The sequence below is a fragment of the Cupressus sempervirens genome, chromosome 6 (genome assembly GCF_028749045.1).
Source record: "Cupressus sempervirens isolate cs-2001-9-10 chromosome 6, ASM2874904v1, whole genome shotgun sequence".
Classification (NCBI taxonomy): domain Eukaryota; kingdom Viridiplantae; phylum Streptophyta; class Pinopsida; order Cupressales; family Cupressaceae; genus Cupressus; species Cupressus sempervirens.
Window position 1 is genome coordinate 713,089,847 of NC_143123.1, and position 12,611 is coordinate 713,102,457.

Genomic DNA, 12,611 nt, shown 5'->3' on the forward strand with positions numbered 1-12,611 from the left:
TATAGTTTAGTGTTATTTTTAATATAACTTTATTATTTATTTAATAACATTATATTATCTAATTATTATTAAAATTCTATCTTAAAATGGGGATATGGCAGCATGGTACATCAAGATTGATAGATATTTGATTGATAACAGTTCAATGAAGTTCTTTTTTCGATCCGAGTCTGTATGTAAATCGTGCAATTCTTATTCTTGTCATCTATGTTGATAATTATAATTACTGGTAGTGCAACATATTTGGTTGAGCAGGTCAAATAAAAAGTCATGCCAGACTTTTGATATGATAGGTTTGGTACTTCTCTATTATTGTCTTGATGTGGAGCTTTGGTAGACAAATAACAACGTATTCTTCCCTTAGTCAAAGTATACCAAAAGTTTGTTGTATGGGTTTTGGGTACATTATTACAAACTTGAATGTACACAAAAAGGGTTGAAACTATCAACCTAGTCGGATTCACGAGTGGTGAACAAATCAAGGTCTAGGCAAATAGTAGGTAACTTCATCCATCTCACCGCTACTAGACCTAACATCAGCCATGCTGGAGCTACATCTCTCGCTTTCTCTCAACCCCGAAGGCTGAACATTGGGTTGCAACAAAGTTTGTGCTGAGATATGTGAAGGGCACTTCCCATTTTGACATTTTGTACAACATAAGCATAGATCCTAGGCTTGTTGGTTTTACAAACTAAGATTGGGCAGGTTGTATTGATGACAAAAAGCTTACTTCTGGGTATGTTTTTTAGTTTGGGTACAAATGCAGTCACATGGATGAAAAAGAAGCAACATGCAATAGATCTCTCTACTAAAGCTAAATGTTGGAGAATTGTTAAGGCGACTTGTGAGGTAGAATTGTTAAGGATGCGTGTTGATATACCCATGTCATAAGTACAACCTACTTGCTTGTTGACATGCCCATGTTTAAGTAGAACCTACTTGTTTTGTGATAATCATGGGGTTCTGAAACTTGACAAAAATCTACTATTTCATGGAAGGATCAAGCATGTTGGCCTTAATTGTCATTTCATCTGCAAGCTTGTCGAAGATGGATCAATGATGTTGCAGTATGTTCCAACTGAGGACCAGACTGCAAATGTTCTGACCAAGTCTCTCAGTTCGGAGACGTTCGTCAAGTTTAGGGGGTAATTTGTTGTAGTTGATAGAATGACCATTAAGGGAGGAGTTTAGGGGGTAATTTGTTGTAGTTGATAGAATGACCATTAAGGGAGGGTATTCAAATATCCTAGAATTTTTGAATAGTGTAGAATCCTTTTCTATTTTTAGCTAGTTTTTAGAATCTTCTACTAGTGGTCATTTAAGGAGTTTAATTCATTATTTTATTGTAATCTTCTATTTTAGAAGGTTCTAGCTCTAGGCTGAAGCTCTTGTAAATTGGTATATGTACTAGTACAGTTCATTAATTAATGTAAGCAACTTTCGAGTTTCAAATGCGAACTTGGAATGTACACCCTTTTGACTGAATTTGCATTTCATATGACTTAATGATGATTTCCAGCATTTTGCAATGGCTTTTGCTCCTTACATCCCCACCATTAGTGTTTAGTTGCTTGTGGGTAGGTATGATGTACTCTAAAATGATTTGTTGTTTAAATGAGGATGACGAACAACACCCTATCTTTGCATCCTTATTGAGCTTCAAGATAGTTATGTATAGAGGACTGAGATGAGTTTCGGTTTGGAATTGATTGCCTATCATAGTTCAGCTAGGGATGAATATGCCGGAGTACTTGCATTCCTTCCATCTTTGCTCCTTGTTTACTGCTACATTTGACAAATTAAATACATTAATTGATAATTAAAATGATAATGCATACATGATACATGAGTAAAATGTCTCTATTCACACTTGAAATATTTCAAAACCACATCTGATCAGCTAAGGATTAAAGTTGATTTAACTAGATCATGTTACTTTCTTTGACAATACACAATATATGGAATGGACCTGATAATTCCCAAGAGCAAGAAATGATGCTTAGAACTCCCCAGTGGCGACAAAGATCAACATGAACAATTAGACATTGTACATACAATTAAATACATAGAATATTATCAAACAATAAACATTGTACATTGGTTAGATCATCCCCCAAAAGAAAAGTTGTCTTCAAAATGAAAAGTAAACATCAATTAACATGAGGGAAGACTAATAATGATAGTGTAGACAATGAGATGTACTGGTGCAGGAGCACCTAGGTAGGGCTCATGGTAGACCTGGGGTTCCTAAGTTGTTTTGGCTTGTAGTGGTCCTAGCCACACCACTAGTGTAGTAAGGGGACTAGTCTAGTCTTAATGTGAGGTGAGTTAGAGTAGGAAGCCTTAATAGGTCCTTAGTGACCTTAGTTGCAAGCATGTCCACATCAGGTCAAATAGGGTGTTTTTGTGATTTTTGGTGATAAATTGGCCAAGCAAGGGAATTGAGGTCCTTTTTCAATGTTTAAAGACCTTAGATAGGCATTTGATGAAGTTTGGTGGACTTATGACCAAGTTTGGATAACAAATCCATAAAGATGTAAAAGGTGTCAATGTTGTCAGTGTTGTCAATGACAACATTGACAACATTTGTTGCATAGTTACAATTTCAAACAATGGGTTTCATAACTGTCTGAAACCATTGGTCAACTATTTAAGGCTATGCTCGATGTTACCAAAGGGTTGGCTTAATTTTGGAAGAGTGTATGGACCGGATAATAGCAAGAACAGTCACAATTATTGTTTTTCTGAGCATTTGATATTTTAATGGATTGAACTAAGTACTGTAATCCATGGAAGTGTTAAAGTAGTTCATTTCAAGAATCTGTGAGGTGTTGGATTTTGATTTTGTAGGCTTTTAGTTAGTTTTGTAAATTCTTTTGATTTTTGTTTATGTGCTGGTCTAAACCAGGCAATTGGTGAAGATGGAGTCATAGGTCCTCTTCCCACCGTGGCACTTGCACGGGCCTTTGGGATTAGGGAGGTGACTCCATGTACATATTGTACAGTGAAGGAGGGGCCCTAGAAAGCAAGCAAAGCATTTTTAAGTTGATGCCCTAGGTGAGCCAGAGTTGCATGGCTAGGGATCACGGTGAGTTGTAGAGAAGATAAGATGGATTGAAGGCATTGATAGCTTCAATTAAAGCTTGGAGATAGGTAGACACATGAGTACTGAAGTCCCAAATTCAATGGGAAGTGCTGGTGAAAGATTCTTGGAAGGGGAAACGAAGTTCTTGTCAGATAGGCTTTGAATGCCTTGAAACCTTGATTTATAGGCATGTTGTAGGCAGTACTGTATGAACAATTTGGGAGCCAAAGACCTTGAGAATCTTTTAGGTCTCTGTAAAGGGTGTCTGGATCCGAGTTTAGTTTTCCACCTTGTTAAGGACTTTTTCAAGTTATTGGAGTTTTTCACCAAAAAAAGGCCTAATTGCTTGTAGCCCTATTTGGGAAGCAATTGCTAAGTTTCTTGGAACTTGTTAGAAATGGAAAAAGAAATCTATAAATAAGCAAAACCAAGAAAGAATCTAAGAGAGTAAATGCATGAAAAGATATTACCATAAAATAGGAGAGAGAAAGCTTCAAGCTCCAACACCATGAGACAAGATATTTGGAAAGGGGAAAGCAAAGAAAACCCCTTGTGACATTATGAATGAGGCATGAAAAGCCTAAGAAGAAAAAGAGAGAGAGCAAGAGAGCAATGGCTCATACAATATTTGAGAAGAGGAAGAAACCTCATTGTTAAATGAGAGAAGAGGGTCATCTCTTAAATAGAGATGAGAGAGAGGAGTTAGAATGTAACTCCCATGTCTATGAATGCCACCATTCATAAGTGTGTGAAGCCAAGTGCGAGATTCCTCTTCAGGAGGAATAATCTAAAATTAGAAATTACAATAAATATTTGTCCTCACATATTCCACTAGATGACAAAATAAGATGTAGTGGAAAAAGGACAAAAAAGAAATATATTAGGATACCTTGGCTTATATCCTAATATATTACAACAATAAAGAAAGGAGTTCTAACCTTGGTTTATAAACACACCAAGGAAAGATTACAATTTCTAACACCCCCCTTTAATCTTTACTTAGGGAAATTACATCAAAGGGTATTAAACCCATAATTTTTACAAAAATCTGCAACTTAATCTTCAATATGAAGTAATTTGATTGTCTTCAAGCCATATGGTACATTTGTAGATCCAAGAGAAGTACATGAGTCCTTTGAATGTGGAAGCATAGACACATCTTCATATGTGAAAAATTGAGAAGGTTCCTTGATGGATCACCTGAAAAAAAAGAGAACAACAAGACAAATATCCACAAGTAGAATGCCATCATATATGCAAATTCGAAATCCTTTTGAATAAGGATAATAAAGCTCTCATAGAAAAACAATGAGTAAAACATGTTACCACAAAATAATGGAGATAACCTGATATCAAGATAAATTATATGCTCAAAAAATTGTCAACAAGGACAAATTGAGTAAAAAGCTTGATCAATGCTCTCATGAAAAGAATATTATACTAATGCACAAATGACCATAGACAAGGCCAACATGATAATTGCATCAATATTGCATCAATCAAGTACTTAATGAATCATCCCATTGCAGTCTAATGGGGGCGTCCCTCCATAACATGCATGACTCATGATCTAAGCAATAATGTATGCAGATCATTATGACATTAATATATGAAAATAACATAAAGGAGAGACATGCTGATCAAAGTAGAATTATCATGATTTTTGTTAGGATAATCAAAAGAATGGATTATGAGGGTATAACAACATATTGCCTTCAAATCGGATCAAATTATCTGAATTTGGAGGGAAAACTCCAATAATAACATCCTCTACATGGAGGAACAAAAATTGAACAACATGGAGGGAAACTCCATAAAAATATTATCCTATCAAAATGAAACAGATAGGATCAAATGGAGGGAAACTCCATGAGTGCATACCAATATAGGATGGAGGGATACTCCATAGGCCAGATAAAGAAACTATGTATCAGTTATACTGAGGGGACCTACATAGTTATCCTTGAAAAAATTGGCTCCCTATAAATCATGTATATCAATGGTATAAAACCATAAAGTGCCAACATGGGCATAGAACGATGCTATAAAAGCATAAAACTGCAACCATGTGCAGATCAAAATATCACAATGAAGGCAAATGTGTAAGATTACTCATAATCCAATCAGAATGAAATAAACTTTGTTTTTAAAATGCAGAGATCAAGGATGATCAAAATAAAGAAAATATGTATATCAGGTATAAAACTCCATTGAGGGTAACATGGGTACTTAATTCATTTGTAAATTTGAACATGTTCATTTGAAATAAGAATATACAAGAGACTTTAATAATCATTGTAGTCATAATAGTTTGTATATTTATCTAGGTATATACGTGTGCACCCATATATACTTGAATAAATATACTTGAAACATCATGGCATGAAATCTCATAATTAAAATAATGCAAAATAGGGTCAAAGCTAACTTGCATGAAAGCCAAATGGCCAATGGAACATAAATACTTTACATAAAGTAAATACATTGGAAGAATTAGAAAAAATTGTAAAATTTTGAAATGAATAGAGCCCCTCTTTAGGCACCAAAGATATATGAAAAGTAATTTTTAATAAAGTGAGACTACTAAAATTGAGTATAAGACAAGATAATTTATCCTAATAGTAATAATTATACTATAGGCTTTAACTCATGTCATAGCAATGCAAAAGATCACCCTAAAGCATTTTTTAATTTGGAATAGACTATCTTAGAGAGAACTAAAGCAGTTTAGTATAACCATCAATAAGCATGAATTTAATCAAAAATAAATAAACTTAAATGAAAATATAATAAACATAGTAAAATTAAATCAAATCATTAAATAATGAAGGAATAATTGTATACTAAAGAAAGGTTTTGACAGCTATAATGAAATATGTAAAAAAGCAAAAGACAGAAAACGTTACAACAGAATCTAAATATAAGAAAAGACAAAAAACGTTACTAAAATAATAGTTTTCAGAATAGTTATAGCTGCCAATCTTGCCATGATAGACCAAAAATAGTAGAGGCAGCCATGTCAATTTTCAGGAAGCTGCTTATGTTGCTTATGTTGTTAACTGTGATAAAGGAAGCGCACGCAGCCTCCTTCACAGTCCTGAACAACTGTGGGTACATGGTCTGGCCAGGCTTCCTCTCAAACGTGGGCATATCACCATTGTTCACAACAGGCTTTGAGACGCAACCAGGAACAACCTGTCTCGTCCAGATACAGATTTGAGTATATAGAGCATTTGTGATCCGACTCTATTGAATCGGAGAAAGATGGCTGGAGAGACGGAGACCTTTGCGTTTCAGGCGGAGATCAACCAGTTGCTGAGTTTGATCATCAATACGTTTTACAGCAATAAGGAGATTTTCCTGCGAGTACTTATCAGCAATTCTTCCGATGCCTTGGATAAGATTTGATTCGAGGGATTTACAGATAAGAGCAAGCTTGATTCTCAGCCGGAACTGTTTATTCATATCATTCCAGACAAGGCCAACAACACGCTAACCATAGTCGACAATAGTATTGGAATGACTAAATCTGACCTTGTCAATCAATCTTGGTACTATTGCTCGGTTTGGCACCAAGGAGTTTATGGAAGCGCTGGTAGCAGGTGCCGATGTGAGCATGATTGGACAGTTTGGTGTGGGGTTTTACTCCGCTTACTTGGTTGCAGAGAAAGTAATTGTTATTTCCAAGCACAACGATGATGAGCAATACGTATGGGAGTCCCAGGCCGGTGGATCTTTCACTGTTACTAGGGATACTTCTGGTGAGAGTCTGGGCAGGGGTACGAAGATGGTTTTGCACCTTAAGGAGGACCAGCTCGAATATATGGAGGAGAGGCGTTTGAAGGATTTGGTTAAGAAGCATTCTGAGTTCATCAGCTATCCCATATCTCTCTCGGTTGAGAAAACTACAGAGAAAGAGGTCTCTGATGATGAGGAGGAGGAAGAGAAGAAAAATAAGCAAAGTTGTTGTTGTTGGTGGGGGTTTAATGGGCTCTGGTATAGCCACAACGCTAGTTCTGAGTGGCTATCCTGTGATCCTTAAAGAAGTAAACGAACAGTTCCTTCATTTCGGTCTTGACCGAACTAAAGCAAACTTACAGAGCCGTGTAAAGAAAGGCAAAATGAGCCAAGAGAAGTTTTAGAGATGTGGATATGGTATTAAAACCTTCAAAATATACCGCACCCATTGTCAAACACATCAGAGTCCAATATGCAGTTGGGAAGAGATTAGATCATAGTAAAAAAGATATCTAGATAGGAAAGCCTTTTGGCGGCAAGCCTGCCAAAGGGGGTTAGATGAAAAACTAATATAAAATAAGTAACCTGCAGAAATTAGAGCACACAAAAGTTAATCGGGTTTGGCAGTAAACCAGCCAAATCCAAAAAAAATTCAATTTCTTCCATCTTAAAAAGATTAAAGAAGAAATTAGTGAAATCTCTCTCAAGAGTCTCCTTCGAATCGTACCTTCATGCAAACACTCAAAACAAAGATTAAACTGCTCTGATACCATGTTAGAAATGGAAAAAGAAATCTGTAAATAAGCAAAACCAGGAAAGAATCTAAGAGAGTAAATGCATGAAAAGATATTACCATAAAATAGGAGAGAGAAAGCTTCAAGCTCCAACACCATGAGACAAGATATTTGGAAAGGGGAAAGCAAAGAAAACCCCTTGTGACATTATGAATGAGGCATGAAAAGCCTAAGAAGAAAAAGAGAGAGAGCAAGAGAGCAATGGCTCATACAATATTTGAGAAGAGGAAGAAACCTCATTGTTAAATGAGAGAAGAGGGTCATCTCTTAAATAGAGATGAGAGAGAGGAGTTAGAATGTAACTCCCATGTCTATGAATGCCACCATTCATAAGTGTGTGAGGCCAAGTGTGAGATTCCTCTTAAGGAGGAATAATCTAAAATTAGAAATTACAATAAATATTTGTCCTCACATATTCCACTAGATGACAAAATAAGATGATGTGGACAAAGGACAAAAAAGAAATATATTAGGATACCTTGGCTTATATCCTAATATATTACAACAATAAAGAAAGGAGTTCTAACCTTGGTTTATAAACACACCAAGGAAAGATTACAATTTCTAACAGAACTCGATTAGGGTTCCAATGCAAAATGTGGTTGCAGGCTTTGTAAAGGATCTTAATGACCTCCTAGAAGTCTACATTTCTTTGTGGAGTGATTACTGATCATGTTGGGTCAGATTATGGAATTTGTGAAGATGGAGCAAGAACGGCTAATTAAAGCCTAGGAAGTGGCATATGGAGTTAATGTTCTATTTAATTGGTGTTCACTAGTTGAAGGAAGTAGGATTTGGTGTATAGAATCCTAAGGAGAGTAGGGTTAGTTAAGAACCTTGTTAAGTTAGAAGAATGGCCTAAGGAGACCCTAGAGAAAGATAGGGTAGGAGCAAGGCTAGTGTTACCTTAGATTGGTATCAGAGCAAGTTAAGGATTTGGGAATATAGTATATGTCTATAGCTTCTAGTGAATCAGTAGGTGAGTCAAGTATGGTGACAAATGCAGAGTTAGCCAAAGAGGTTGATGAGCAAAAGAAGAAAAGACTCCTTGGAGAAGCCTTAGAAGAAATGAAAATAAGGTTAGAGGAAGCTGCTGATGCTGGCTGGTCAAACTTCTATACTTTACCCCTGGTACACTGTCCAAAGGAGTAACCTCATAATAGCTATCCGCCTGCTTTTTCAGTTCCGCCTTTTTTGCTTGCTTTTTCGATTCCGCTTTTTCCGCCTGCTTTTTCGGTTCCGCTTTTTCGGACTGCTTTTTCGTTTTTGCTTTTTCAGATTGTTACTTTGTTGAATCTCAAGACCATATCTTTCAATGGCGTCAAGATTTTCAGCTTGAAGGGATTTTGTCCTTCAAACTATTGAGACATAACCTCCAAAAAATTCTCCAATTTCTTTGATATTTCCAACCATAATAAAAAGAAGCTCTTCCCTTTCTTTTATAGTGTTCTCACAAGAGCTCCATTCTTCGTTTTCTCAATGTGGGATAAAACATAACTCCCTTTATGTAACTTATGTCTTCAATGTGTTATAAAATAAAGGGGACTCTTTTAATTTAAATATTCCCCACAAACTATAGTCTATGCATTAATAAAGTTAAATATTTAAATTTAACTTAATAAAATAGCTTTATCAATGCATAACAAATCTGATTAATGATAAACAAGTCTCCTTGTCGATTTTAAACAATTACCATCGACATACTGTTGCCACTGGATGTCCGACCATGTCCAAGATGACTTACTATAAATAGTAAGTATGCCCAAAGTTGCCTCAAAACCCATCAGAAACACCTGCAACTGAAACTATCTAGGCCAAATAGCCTCTAAGTCCCTTTAATGTCTTGGTTAACCTACGAGACCGTGGGGAAATAGGCTAACGACAACATCATGCTATGAATGCTAAAAAGGGGACATTACAGTCCGCCCTTCCCAAAATTGCTTGTCCCCAAGCAATGGTTGAACAACAACCCAATCAATCCACCTGGATCACAAATGTAGTCATGAACTATACTGCTGTCAGTCAATATAGGCTCCTGCAACAACCTCCGAAAATTAACCAAGAGGAATCCATAATCAAATTGACAATTACAGCTCAACCAAACTCCAAAATCACAACTGCCACAGTCAGAAACCCACAAGACACAAACTCTTACAACATCAGAACCCAAGTAAAGTGGACAAATCAAGCTGCCAACACAGTAAATACCATCAACGCATCCCACTGGCCTATAAGGAATGTATAATCCAACTTTGCAACAATGGTGAACGCTCCCGAATGAAATTGCACCAAGTATGGAGAATCCACGCTCTACACAACTCCTGCAGTCAACACAACTCTGCAGATCACCGGCCACTGTCTCATAACCATAACTCCCATGCACCGTTGATGGTGAAAAGACATCACAAGATAAACAGCAAGAAATGGAACCCAAACCAAATTTGCCTGCCATCAACTCCTCAACACAAGGATCAAATGCTAACTGATGTACATACCCTGCAGTATAATGTTGATAAAAAGAACCAACCTCAGTCAACAGCTCACCATGAACAAGTGATACAACCCACTGTGACTGATCACCAGCTAAGTCAGGAGATGTCATAGCCAAAGGAGTAGAATCAATAACAACAACCGTTGAAGCATCACTCCCAAACTCCTGCTCTAAGTCATGTATTATCAAGCTGTCAACGACAAAACCTATTGCCATGTCATGCCCATCACAACTCTCATCCTGTGGCGTCAAACCATCCCATAACTGATGAGAAGCACTAGGAATCAAAGTATATCTCTGTATCATCATCTCATCAACATGGTCATCAAAGGTAAATTGATGAGCATACCTCACAGTGTAATGCCGATAGAATGTGCCAATCTTAGTCAATGGCTCAGACTGCAACCCAGATGAAACTAACTGCAATCGATCACTAACCACGCTGGAACTGACTACTACCTCCGAAGACATCGCCAAGGGAGTAGTATCACTACCAGGAACCATGCCAACTGCCGGCTCACCAACATCACACATGATCTTTGATACAACATCTCTAGTCTTCGTGCCATCAGTACTAGAGGCCACGACCATGTCAGGCATACCACAACAATCTGCTGCAACACCCAACTCAACTGAACCTGACTCTAGTGAGAACGAACCCGATATGCCAATGTTAGTATCAAGGATGGATGCATCCCCATCTCCACTGTCTCTGACAATCTCGACCATGGACATTCTCGGATCACCAGACACCACAGCTTGTGACTGTACAGAATCTGGTAAAGATTGCAGTCGCTCTAACTCCATGGTCACCTTAGCCAAATGAAATTGTGACTCCTTGAAAGTCAATTGTGTACTCTGAAGAATCTTAGAAGTCACCTCGTGCTGCTGAGTAAGCTCACTCACCTCATCTTCCTTGGCCAATAATGCTTCGTATGCTGTACTCCCCCACTCCATAAGATAATCTCTGTCGGCTACCAACTTCATATAATTCTGTCTCAGAATTCGAATAGCCTCCCATAAAGAGTGGATCTCCGTCAAGGAAAGATAACTGTCTCCCTGCTCATTACTAGTAGGAGAACCCCATCCATAAACTGCAAACAACTGACGAGTAGCATCGAAATGCTCACAAACGATAGCAATGTCTTGCTCACTAACTCTCAGCTGACTAGACACATGATTGTGCTGGCTGGTTAAACTTCTATACTCTACCCCTAGGACACTGTCCAAAGGAGTAACCTCATAATAGCTATCGTCTGTAATACTGCCATCCAAATTCTGCAGTCCAACTGCTGAACTTGTATCATCAAACGGAGTGACTGAAGCATCAACATAAACCTCCGTATCAAAGGAAACTGTTGAGGAGACTAAGTCCTCAAAACTGTCCACAACATCCCCTTGGGTGTCATCTGTAATAATCAGATCCTGGGACTCTTCTGTAAACTTTGTCATATATGAGAGATCATCAACCCATTCCAACAAGTATGGTTGACTGGATACATGAACAATGCCCAACAAAGGTGTGTAAAAACTAATTCTAGCATCAAACAAGCTGCTGGCATGGATGAGAACTACACCTGACAAACTACTAATCAAGTCCATGATGGTGCAATAGATACTACTACCAAAGAATGATAAATATCTCCGGTCAAAATGATCCCAAGTACTAAGATAAGGATCCCAACATCTAATCCATGAACGGAAACCAACTGGCAATTCAAGTAAACTTCTCACCTGAGTAATGTGAACAATACCAACTGACTTCACGAACCTGTCTACAGTCTCTGAATGCGGAGTGTGAATGCTAGACGTACTCATATCATCATCAACATGTGACTCGACTGTAAACGGAAACTGAGTCCTTGCTATATGCGCTAACTCTCGAACTGAACTCACCTCAAGACAACGCTCGGCCACATGTCTCTCAGAATCCTGGAGAGCCAACTTCATTGCCTCCATGCCTTCCTTGATCTGTTGTAAGTCGTCACAAGAAGAACCTGTCGTGACTCCTTTCTGTCTCTCTTGCAGTTGAATCATCTAGACGTGATTCTCAATCAATCCATGTATCCTATCATGATGGGATAAAGCCATGAATATTCTCGTCCCTTGTCTTCAGCTGGCTTGCCAAACCAAGTAAAAAGCTACTAGCCTCTATCTCATGTGAAGAAGCATCCAACTGTGTCTGATACTCACTTTCTGCAAAGTTCTGAGTGCTCACTTTCTGATCAACTGTACTATCCTCAAACATAACAGTATCCTCAACTGCTGTAACTTCATCCAGCCCAACTATACTGGGATCACTATCTGCGTCAATCACACAATCCGGTGTGCCTGTGATATCACCTTCTGATGCAACTAGCTCAACCTGCACAACATCTATAACCCCTTCTGCCTGTGAAGATGATGCAGATAAACCATTACCTGAAGATGTGCTAATGTCTCCCTGTATTGAATCAGCATGTCTGTTAAACTCCTCATACAAGTTTCTGCCTGTCATAGGGA

The 12,611-nt window shown here is 37.8% G+C and overlaps 1 protein-coding gene and 1 pseudogene across 6 annotated transcripts in view; both read left to right on the forward strand.

Annotated features, from left to right (window-relative positions):
* LOC149554269 (carbon catabolite repressor protein 4 homolog 6-like) overlaps positions 1 to 12,611 on the forward strand; it is a 270,686-nt gene that overhangs the window by 74,955 nt on the left and 183,120 nt on the right. The window lies entirely within an intron of this gene.
* LOC149554270 (heat shock cognate protein 80 pseudogene) lies at positions 6,307 to 7,194 on the forward strand (annotated as a pseudogene).